Raw genomic sequence first — 11,591 nt, forward strand, 5'->3', positions numbered from 1 at the left:
AAACGCTGTCTTTTCGTTCAAAATATTACCAATAACGTTCTTGGCGAGTGCAAGACGAACCGCACCCAAAGCTTGACGATCCAAGAGCATCCAATCAGCATCGTTCATGCCTTCGGGTTTGGACTCCAATAAAGGTTGGTGAAGTTTCTTTTGATACAAGTAGTCTTCTATTTGCATCTTCCAAAAGACGAAGTCTTTGCCATCAAACCGCTCAATCTTCAATTTACCGTCTTCCGCCATCGATCCCAACTCGAACCTTGATCTCTAGATACCAATTGTAAGGATTATAGGACCCAAACAATAAGATTAATCACTGAGATTAATCACCCACTTCGACAAATGAAAGAACAATAATGAAAAAAATTAAAGAACGCGAGATTTAACGTGGTTATATGTAATCGAATGTCGATTACTTTAATCGACGGACCAACAAGAGAGATTTTATTGATATAATTTGTGCACACACATAAGGGTTACAATATGATGCTTATATAGGTCAAAAACAAGGAAACACCTTGGAGAACAAGAAAAAACATCAATATGGAAACTTTCCGTCAGACAAGCCGCGCCGTGGCTATATTGGGCCACGCCGCGCCTCCAAGGCAAAATCCCAGACAGTAGCTTCTCAAATCTGATGCTCTGTTTATGCATTAGGCCACGTCGCGCAATTCAAGGGCCACAACGGGCCTCTTCTCTTGAACCAATTCCTTCGACTTGTTTTGATATCCTTCACATCCAACAATGCATTCATTAATTACTTGCAACCCTCTAAATAAGACCCATTTGATTTACATGAAGACTTTTAGGGAATTACATTAATCATAAAGAGATAAACATACTTAAGCATGTAAGTAATGCTTAATGATTAATCAAGTGGAGAGCATCTCTTTAATTGAGACTTAATGACCATCTTAAGTATTTCATTACTTTTAATTTAGATTTAAAAAGATAACTTTTGAAAAAGAACTTTTAGCCATACTTGTGTGTTAACATTAATCACAAGCTAAAAGTGTAATTAAGGCGTCATTAAGTGTGATTAACCAAGATTAGTGTTTTGGTGACCAAAACTCATTTGGATATGAAGGAGGCAACTATTAAAATCCGGACAGTGAAAACATTTTTCGATCAAAAATCCGGACAGTGAAAACTGCGGTCGACCCACGGTTGACCGTGGAGTCGACCATGCACCTTGTTTCGTAGAACTAAGGCACAGGGCATCCCATGGTCTGACCTGTGGTCGATCGTGGACCTAGCCGTGCTCATCCAGGATTTTACAAATGACTCTTTTGACTTTGTTATTATGTGTATTGGTCGTTTGCTAGAGATTGTGTAGGCTCGTGAACTTGTGTTGTTCTATACGCTTTTAAGCACATAATACTTGGTGTCATCATCAAAACAAAGTGGTTAACATTTGAATATTATCATTGGATCACTAACCAACACATGAGAATGTCACAACGGCGGTACATGATGATGTCACTACTGATACACATGATAATGTCACTAATGATAGTACACCTGATCTTGAAGCTAGTACATCCGAAATTGATAATTTCAAAGCTAGTACATCAGAAGAAACTGACAATCTCAATCGACCATTTGATGAAGATTTAGATTTAAGGAATTCATATCTACACGAGATTGATGATGATGATGATGGATGCATTATTCTAAGTACGATGTTACACTTATAAGACATTACTAAGAATGTTGAAGTTGTAGAGATTGATAACTTGGAGGATACTATACATAATAAGGAAAATGATGAGTTAACTGATGATGAAGTTAATGATCATTATAAAGCTCCAGATGTTGATAATATTTTCAACATATTGAGGAAGAAAATGTGAATACTTCTGACACCACAACACCTCCAATATCAATAGCAACAGAGAATAAAGCCTCAGCATCTATTCGATCTACTTCAACATCAACTCATTCAGGTGCAAATGTTAATTCTCAGTTCAAATTCAATAAAGGGATATTCTATCGAGAAAATAGATTGAAGTTGGGTGTTGAACAAGATTTCTTAACATTAAGGAATACTTTCATTGAAGAAAATTCTTATAGAATCTTCCGCATCAAGAAGTTCTGAGAAGTGAAAGGTTTACATACATCGGATCAACATTACTTCCATCGAATGAAATAGCTATGTATTGTTGGATATGAAGAAGATGCATGAACAAGAATGTATATAATTTGTGGTTACAACGAAAGCTTCTAATATCAACCATTCTGGGTGTGGACATGATTGGAGATGTGAGGAAAGTCTTAGGTTAATTTCATGTCATTCGAGAAGAAGGAAATCACTACAAGTTCTCAGAAGCTGACTTTTCGAATCTTAATATGATTAATATCATTCATATCTATAACTATCTAAGTGCTATTTCAGAAAGAAAACATGCAGTGACACAATTAGAAGGTGTGAAGAGATACATGAATAAATGTATTGAACTTATAAGACGAGAAGACTTTCAAATTGGTCTAGAAACTAAAAAGAAAAAGATTTGGATTACATGTCCAGATCAATCACATGAAGATCTTGGGGATATGACGGTGTTTGAAACAAGGTTTGAACCAGAAGGTTTTGTGTTTGTCAATTCTCAAAAGAAAAAGGTGTTTATCAGAACAAGTCAACTCAACAAATACTCTGATAGAACACTGAAATCAGCCCTCAACAAATACTCTGATGGAACACTCAAATCAGCGTTGAGATTTCTAAAGTATCGACAAAACAATTTGACGACATTCACACTAAAATTAGCGTTGAGATTTCTAAAGTATCGACAAAACAAGTTTTACGGCATTGACAAGAAGATGAGTCTTGGAGAATTTATAAAGCACGTTCGATATCGTCTCAAACTCAGAATTCATGCAAGATACTTTGAGATCTTACGCGGTCAAAGAAAGAGATGGTTGTTCAAAGAAATGTATGAACATCCAACCTTCCTCGGTGATCCAAGAAGAGTGTGGCAACCATGGTTTTCGACAAAGCAAACATCGGAGGATCAAGTTGAAGTTTTTGATGCTGACGGAACAAGATGGAAAGCTACCTTTGGATCATTCAAAAAGTATGATTAGGATTACGTTAGATCTACAATTAACACTAAGTGGGAGATTGTTAGGACCCCGAAAAGTATAGTTGAATAGTGTGAATTGTGTATGCTTTAAAATGTAAAATAATGTGTATTGAAGAGGGCTATAAATACAACTCTTAAGCTCCTACCTAGATAGCCATTGCATTGTAAAAGAGTTTAAGAAGCTGTGGAATAAAAAAAAATTTGTGTCCGATTTCACCTATCCGGAATCCGGATCTACTGTCTGATTCTATTCATAATGCCTGATTCCTAACTTCCTTCATGATCTGATGTAATTAGGTCCTATCACCTACGACCACATAGAAGAGGTGTCGACGTGAGATAAAACTAAACATTAAACTCGGGCCATAAACCACCCAAATCGGAGAACCAAAAAACCCACCATCCCCGTTACAATGCCAGGTTGCAGATCCGGAGAAAAAACCACCGAATCAGCCGCCTGCTTTCCGACAGAGTGGACGGAGGAGAACAAGTTGGTAGGCTCGCCGTCGGGTAGGCAAGGAAAGGTAGCACACTTATTAAACCAACGAATAAAAACACAAGGCTGAACCACCGGCGAGATGTCGGTGTTCGGAAGTGGAAGACACCAAGGCCTACGACCCTGCAGGAAGAACAGATCTGGAGAAGGAGAGGCCTGTGATTATGGGCGAAAGGCGGCTGAAGGGATAAAGCCTAGATCTGAGAAAAATGAGGTTTTGTACGGAGAGGTTTTTAGGTGTGTGTTGCTTGATTTCGATTTGAGCTGGTAGTAAAGAATAAGAAAGTTGCTAGTATACAAGTCCCAAACATTGACTGTGATTGGCATGTGATTGGCTACTTACCTTTCCTCTACTTGTATTGGTGTTTAGTTTCCATCGCCCCTTTGTTCATCACCCTATCCCATTCCCCACCAGCCCACCCACCAGCCCACCTAATACCTCAAATTTACCCAAATTTATCGACAATTCCTTACTTTTATAAACCTTACTTTTTTTAATTTTAAATTATTCCCAGATCTAACTTATTAAGTCTTTTTTGTTCCTTTTTTTTGTTTTTCTCTTTCCTGCTTCTCTTGCTTGTCACCAACTTCGATAAGCTCGAGGTATTACCTTCTTTCTCTATCGTTTTGGATAATCAAATATATTATACGGAGCTTGTTGAATTACCTAATTTTGATTTCTGATTATCTGTTTCATGCAATCGAATCTGTACAGGTGTACATCTTTTGAATTTTCATACCTGTGAATCTATATTTAAAATTTGTTATGATGCTGTAGCTGTTTTATCCTTACAAAAATGCTCACCATATATACTTATATAAGTATATGATCAGATAACAACACGTTTGAAAACAAGAAGGATATGTACACTCATATTTTCAAGTTTGATCCATAAATTTCGATACATATAATGTACGAGTAGTTTTTTAGGTGTTGACTAATGAAGTGTTTTAGAGCCAACAAGATTGAGTTTACAGTTCTATCTATATTACTGTGCATCTATGTCAAATATCTTCATCTACAATTTTTCGACTTATATGAGGTCTATTTGAGATATATAAATGTCAATTTCGTGAATCTGTTGATTTATATTATTGGAATGTATGCGCTTCTAGTTGTTCCTATTATTTAAGGTGAAATTGTTGTAGACAACAAAAAGCATATTGTTGCTTATTGACAAATTTTGAAACTGCTATAAATATAGCTTATTAATAGGGCATTTCTAATTTAAAGTTGTGTTTATTGGTCTAACTGTTAGATTATGGAGATATTTATACAAAACGAGAAAAAAAAAAAAAAAAAAAACTACGGATTTTGCAGATTTCGGGAAGCGTGAAGCAGTCAAATGCGGCGCATCTTGACATGGATGCGGCGCATTCATCGAGCAAAATAGTCCGAGATTTATTGATGCGGAGCATTGAGCTGATATGGCGCATCAGGGTCAGATGCGGCGCATCACCATCTCGATGCGGCGCATCGAGTGCTGGTACATGAATCTGGAACGTGAAAAGCAAGTGATGCGGCGCATCACACATCAGATGCGGCGCATCTGGTGTCTGGCAGCAAGTTGGCAAGTTGCAACATTTACATCCGAGCATGCTTTGGCCTCCTTTCACTTTAGGTGCAAAGTTAATCACTTTACACCTAAAATTAGGGCTGTGATCATGCCATTACAAGGTGGAAAGCATGGCTAGTTGGTAAACAAGATGATTACTTGTCATGATGAAGATTCCTAGCTAGTTGTCATGGTGTTCTTGTTTTCTCTTATATATAGAACTCATTGTATGCAATTGTAACATACCAAATACAGATTCTCAGTAATAAACACTCTCTAGTTGGTCCGTGGACTAAAGCAATCACACCGATTGCATATAACCACGTTATATCTTGTGTCGTTCTTACATTTACGCATTTATTATCTTTCGTTCATTAAGTGGGTTTGAGTGATCTTGATAGAATCACTACTCGGCTAGTAGTCTTGTAGAATTACTAGCGTTGTTTGGGTCCTAATATCCTAACAACTGGTATCTAGAGCACAAGGTTTCGTTAAGGGAACGATGGCGGAAGATGGGAAGTTTAGAATCGACCGATTCGATGGGAGAGACTTTGACTTTTGGAAGAAATTCAAGTCTTCTTACATAATCTTATTGTTGTATGTTGATGACATGTTACTTGCAGGTTCAAACATGTCCGAAATTAACAAGTTGAAGGGATTACTTTCTCGAGAATTCGAGATGAAAGATCTTGGCGGTGCTAGGCAAATACTTGGCATGAGTATTGTGCGTGATCGTTTGAAGGGTACTCTATACTTGTCTCAATCCAAATATATTGAGAAAGTAGTATAGAGGTTCAACATGGAAGATTCAAAGGCCCGTTCTATGCCTTTGGGAAGCACCTTAAAGTTATCGAAAAGTCAATCACCAAAGACGGAAAGAGACAAGAAGGATATGGAAAAGGTTCCATATGCATCGGCCGTGGGTAGCATTATGTATGCCATGGTTTGTACAAGACCCGATATTGCTCAAGCAGTGGGAGTTGTAAGTCGTTATATGTCTAATCCGGGAAAAGAGCATTGGGAAGCGGTCAAATGGTTGCTTCGTTATTTGAAAGGTACTTCTAATATGGGATTGTGTTTCTCCAAAAACAATCTCATACTTAGAGGTTATGCGGATGCTAATTTGGGTGGATGTGATGATTCGGGGAAAAGCACTACGGGTTATGTTTTCACAATGGGGAAGACGGCGATTAGTTGGTTATCTCGATTGCAAAAGAGTGTTGCTTTGTCAACCACCGAAGCCGAATACATGGCTATTGCGGAAGCTTCTAAAGAGCTAGTGTGGTTGAAGAACTTCTTAGGTGAGTTGGGTAAAAGACAAGACTATTGCGTCTTGTATTGTGATAATCAAAGTGCGGTTCATCTTGGGAAGAATCCAGTGTTTCAAAGTCGAACGAAACACATCAAGATAAGGTATCATTTTATTCGACAACATATAAATGATCGCACTTTATTCTTGGAGAAAATCCTTGGTAAGAAGAATCCTGCCGATATGTTTACTAAGGTGGATACGACGGAGAAATTGAGGTTTTGCATTACCTCAATTGGTCTTCTCATGAATTGATGAGAGAAGACCCCAGCTAGAGATGTGAATGGTGTTACAAGTTTAACAAGTAGTATTGAAGACCTTTTATCGAAAGTCTACTCATCCGAAGAATGTGTTGAGCGTGCGTGTCCCAAATGGTATTTGGCGGTAATCGAAGGTGGTTTAATGTTCTTGGTTAATTCATTGATATGATTGGAGTTTTGTTCAAAGTCTCCAAGTGGGAGATTTGTTAGATTATGGAGACATTTATACAAAACGAGAAAAACAAAAACAAAAAAAAAACTACGGATTTTGCAGATTTCGGGAAGCGTGAAGCAGTCAAATGCGGCGCATCTTGACATGGATGCGGCGCATTCATCGAGCAAAATAGTCCGAGATTTATTGATGCGGAGCATTGAGCTGATATGGCGCATCAGGGGTCAGATGCGGCGCATCACCATCTCGATGCGGCGCATCGAGTGCTGGTACATGAATCTGGAACGTGAAAAGCAAGTGATGCGGCGCATCACACATCAGATGCGGCGCATCTGGTGTCTGGCAGCAAGTTGGCAAGTTGCAACCTTTACATCCGAGCATGCTTTGGCTTCCTTTCACTTTAGGTGCAAAGTTAATCACTTTACACCTAAAATTAGGGCTGTGATCATGCCATTACAAGGTGGAAAGCATGGCTAGTTGGTAAAGAAGATGATTACTTGTCATGATGAAGATTCCTAGCTAGTTGTCATGGTGTTCTTGTTTTCTCTTATATATAGAACTCATTGTATGCAATTGTAACATACCAAATACAGATTCTCAGTAATAAACACTCTCTAGTTGGTCCGTGGACTAAAACAATCACACCGATTGCATATAACCACGTTATATCTTGTGTCGTTCTTACATTTACGCATTTATTATCTTTCGTTCATTAAGTGGGTTTGAGTGATCTTGATAGAATCACTACTCGGCTAGTAGTCTTGTAGAATTACTAGCGTTGTTTGGGTCCTAATATCCTAACAACTGGTATCTAGAGCACAAGGTTTCGTTAAGGGAACGATGGCGGAAGATGGGAAGTTTAGAATCGACCGATTCGATGGGAGAGACTTTGGCTTTTGGAAGATGCAAATTGAAGATTACTTGTATCAAAAGAAGCTACACCAACCCTTGTTAGAGACCAAGCCCGAAAGCATGGACGATGCCGATTGGACGCTTTTGGATCGTCAAGCTTTGGGTGCTATTCGTCTTTCACTTGCTAAGAACGTTGCATACAACGTTGTGAATGAGAAGACGACGTTTGCTTGCTTGAAAGCACTCTCTAACATGTATGAGAAACCTACAGCTGCAAATAAGGTATTTCTCATGCGTCAATTGTTTAATACTAAGATGAAGGAAGGTACGAGTGCAACGGATCATATCAATGAATTTAATAATATCGTTTCAAGACTTGAATCGGTAGAGATTAAGTTTGATGATGAACTAAAAGCCCTTATCTTGCTTTCATCATTACCGGAAAGTTGGTCGGGTACGGTTACCGCGGTTAGTAGCTCTACGGGAACTACTAAGCTAGCGTTTGAAGCTATAAGGGATTTGATTCTTGGTGAAGATACTCGTAGAAGAAACTCGGGAGAATCGACATCCGGTTCTTTGTTAAGTACCGACAACCGTGGTAGAAAATTTGAACGCGGTGAGAAGAAGGGTAGGAAGAAGTCTAAGAAGAGGAATTCATCGAAGGATAGAAGTGAAGTTACTTGTTGGGGTTGCAATCAAAAGGGGCACTTTCAAAGGAATTGCAAAAATGGTTCCGCGAAAGGTGTAAACTTAGCCGAAGGGGAAAGTGATGATGCACTTTTGTGTAGTGTTGAAAATTTTATGGAGTCTTGGATTTTGGATTCGGGAGCTTCGTTTCATGCAACTCATATCAAAAGCATGATGAAGAATTTTCGTTCATATCAAGGCAAGGTGAGATTGGCGGACAACAAGCAACTCAACATAGAGGGCATTGGAGATGTTGTTTTGAAGACTACTCTTGGTTCTAATTGGACTTTGAAGAACGTAAGGTACATTCCTAAATTGAAAAGGAAACTTATTTCGGTTGGTCAATTAGATGATGAAGGTAACGCAGTTACTTTTGAAAATCGCCAATGGAAGGTGGTTAAGGGTAGTAGTATTGTGGCTCGTGGACATAAAAGGGGAACTCTTTATATGGTTGAAGTGTTTGATGAAGACACGGTGGTTGCTACGATTAATGTTGTGTCCGAATCAACTCTATGGCACCGAAGACTCGGGCATATGAGTGAGAAGGGTATGAAGATGCTTGTTTCGAGTGGGAAAATTCCGGATTTGAAAAAGGTAGAACTTGGGTTTTGCGAACCATGTGTATATGGAAAGCAAAAGAAGGTGACCTTTGGGAAATCAGGGAATCCACCTAAGTTGGAGAAATTGGAGCTCGTTCATACGGATGTGTTTGGTCCAACCAATGTAGAATCACATGGAGGTTCTCGCTATTATGTCACCTTCATTGACGACTCCACTCGAAAGGTATGGGTTTATTTTCTTAAAGCTAAATCCGATGTATTTAATACTTTTGTGAAGTGGAAAGCTATGGTAGAAAATGAAACTAACTTGAAAGTCAAGAGCTTGAAGTCGGATAATGGAGGGGAATATGGTAGTCTTGAGTTTAAAGACCATTGTGCAAAGCTCGGTATTAGAATGTTGAAAACGGTACCGGAGACACCGCAACACAATGGGGTCGCCGAACGTATGAATCGTACGTTAAATGAAAGGGCTAAGAGTATGAGACTACATGCCGGTTTGCCTAAAATGTTTTGGGCGGATGCGGTTAACACGGCGGCTTATTTGATAAATAGGGGACCCTAAACACCGTTGGGTTTCCGAATTCCCGAGGAAGAATGGCAAGGTAAGAAGGTGAGTTATGGTCACCTTAGGATCTTTGGGTGTAATGCATATGTGAAGACCAAAGATGCGGATAAAGACAAGCTTGAAGCTAAGTCAAAGAAGTGTACTTTCATAGGCTACGGGTCGGATGAAATGGGCTATCGTTGTTGGGACAACGAAGCTAGAAAAGTAATTCGTTCGCGAGATGTTACTTTTGATGAAGATTCGGTCTATGGCAAACCGGAAACGGGGAGTCCTAAACCGAGTCAAGTTACTTTTGACGATGTTTCTATTGATGATCTTGCAGGTTCTAGTGGGAGTACGGGGAACAATGAATTGCCAAATAACGGTGAGGCGTCGGAAAATGCTAATGATGGGGATGATTCAGAAAGCGGTGATGATTCCGAACATAATGCGAGTTTTAATGATGAGGAGGACACAAATGAAACCGGTCCAACCATTCCGGTTACTCCTACACCAAGACGCTCGACTAGAGTGCCCAAACCTAATCCTAGGTATTCTCCATCAGCAAACTACTTGCTCTATACCGAGAATGGTGAACCCGAAAGTTACTTTGAGGCAAGAAAAACAAAAGAATCCATACAATGGGAACTTGCCATGAAAGAAGAGATGGGATCACTTGAGAAGAACAAGACTTGGTCACTAGTGAAGTTACCTCATGATAAAAGGGCATTGCAAAGCAAATGGGTATATAGAATCAAGAATGAGATGGATAGCAAGAAAAGGTACAAGGCTCGTTTGGTAGTCAAAGGCTTTCAACAAAAGGAAGGGGTTGACTACAAAGCGATATTTTCACCAGTAGTTAAAATGACTACTATCCATTTGGTACTTTCTATGGTTGCATCCGAAGACTTACATCTTGAGCAACTAGATGTAAAAACTGCATTCTTACATGGTGATCTTGTTGAAGAGATCTACATGAGGCAACCCGAGGGCTTTGAGGTAAAGGGTAAAGAGAAGTGGGTTTGTAAGCTAAAGAAAAGTTTGTATGGGTTGAAGCAAGCACCTCGGCAATGGTACTTGAAGTTTGACGAGTTTATGAAGAAGATTGGTTTCTTAAGATGTGAAGCGGATCACTGTTGCTACTTGAAGAAATTCAAGTCTTCTTACATAATCTTATTGTTGTATGTTGATGACATGTTACTTGCAGGTTCAAACATGTCCGAAATTAACAAGTTGAAGGGATTACTTTCTCGAGAATTCGAGATGAAAGATCTTGGCGGTGCTAGGCAAATACTTGGCATGAGTATTGTGCGTGATCGTTTGAAGGGTACTCTATACTTGTCTCAATCCAAATATATTGAGAAAGTAGTAGAGAGGTTCAACATGGAAGATTCAAAGGCCCGTTCTATGCCTTTGGGAAGCACCTTAAAGTTATCGAAAAGTCAATCACCAAAGACGGAAAGAGACAAGAAGGATATGGAAAAGGTTCCATATGCATCGGCCATGGGTAGCATTATGTATGCCATGGTTTGTACAAGACCCGATATTGCTCAAGCAGTGGGAGTTGTAAGTCGTTATATGTCTAATCCGGGAAAAGAGCATTGGGAAGCGGTCAAATGGTTGCTTCATTATTTGAAAGGTACTTCTAATATGGGATTGTGTTTCTCCAAAAACAATCTCATACTTAGAGGTTATGCGGATGCTAATTTGGGTAGATGTGATGATTCGGGGAAAAGCACTACGGGTTATGTTTTCACAATGGGGAAGACGGCGATTAGTTGGTTATCTCGATTGCAAAAGAGTGTTGCTTTGTCAACCACCGAAGCCGAATACATGGCTATTGCGGAAGCTTCTAAAGAGCTAGTGTGGTTGAAGAACTTCTTAGGTGAGTTGGGTAAAAGACAAGACTATTGCGTCTTGTATTGTGATAATCAAAGTGCGGTTCATCTTGGGAAGAATCCAGTGTTTCATAGTCGAACGAAACACATCAAGATAAGGTATCATTTTATTCGACAACATATAAATGATCGCACTTTATTCTTGGAGAAAATCCTTGGTAAGAAGAATCCTGCCGA

Source organism: Rutidosis leptorrhynchoides, chromosome 1 (genome assembly GCF_046630445.1).
Source record: "Rutidosis leptorrhynchoides isolate AG116_Rl617_1_P2 chromosome 1, CSIRO_AGI_Rlap_v1, whole genome shotgun sequence".
NCBI classification, from domain to species: domain Eukaryota; kingdom Viridiplantae; phylum Streptophyta; class Magnoliopsida; order Asterales; family Asteraceae; genus Rutidosis; species Rutidosis leptorrhynchoides.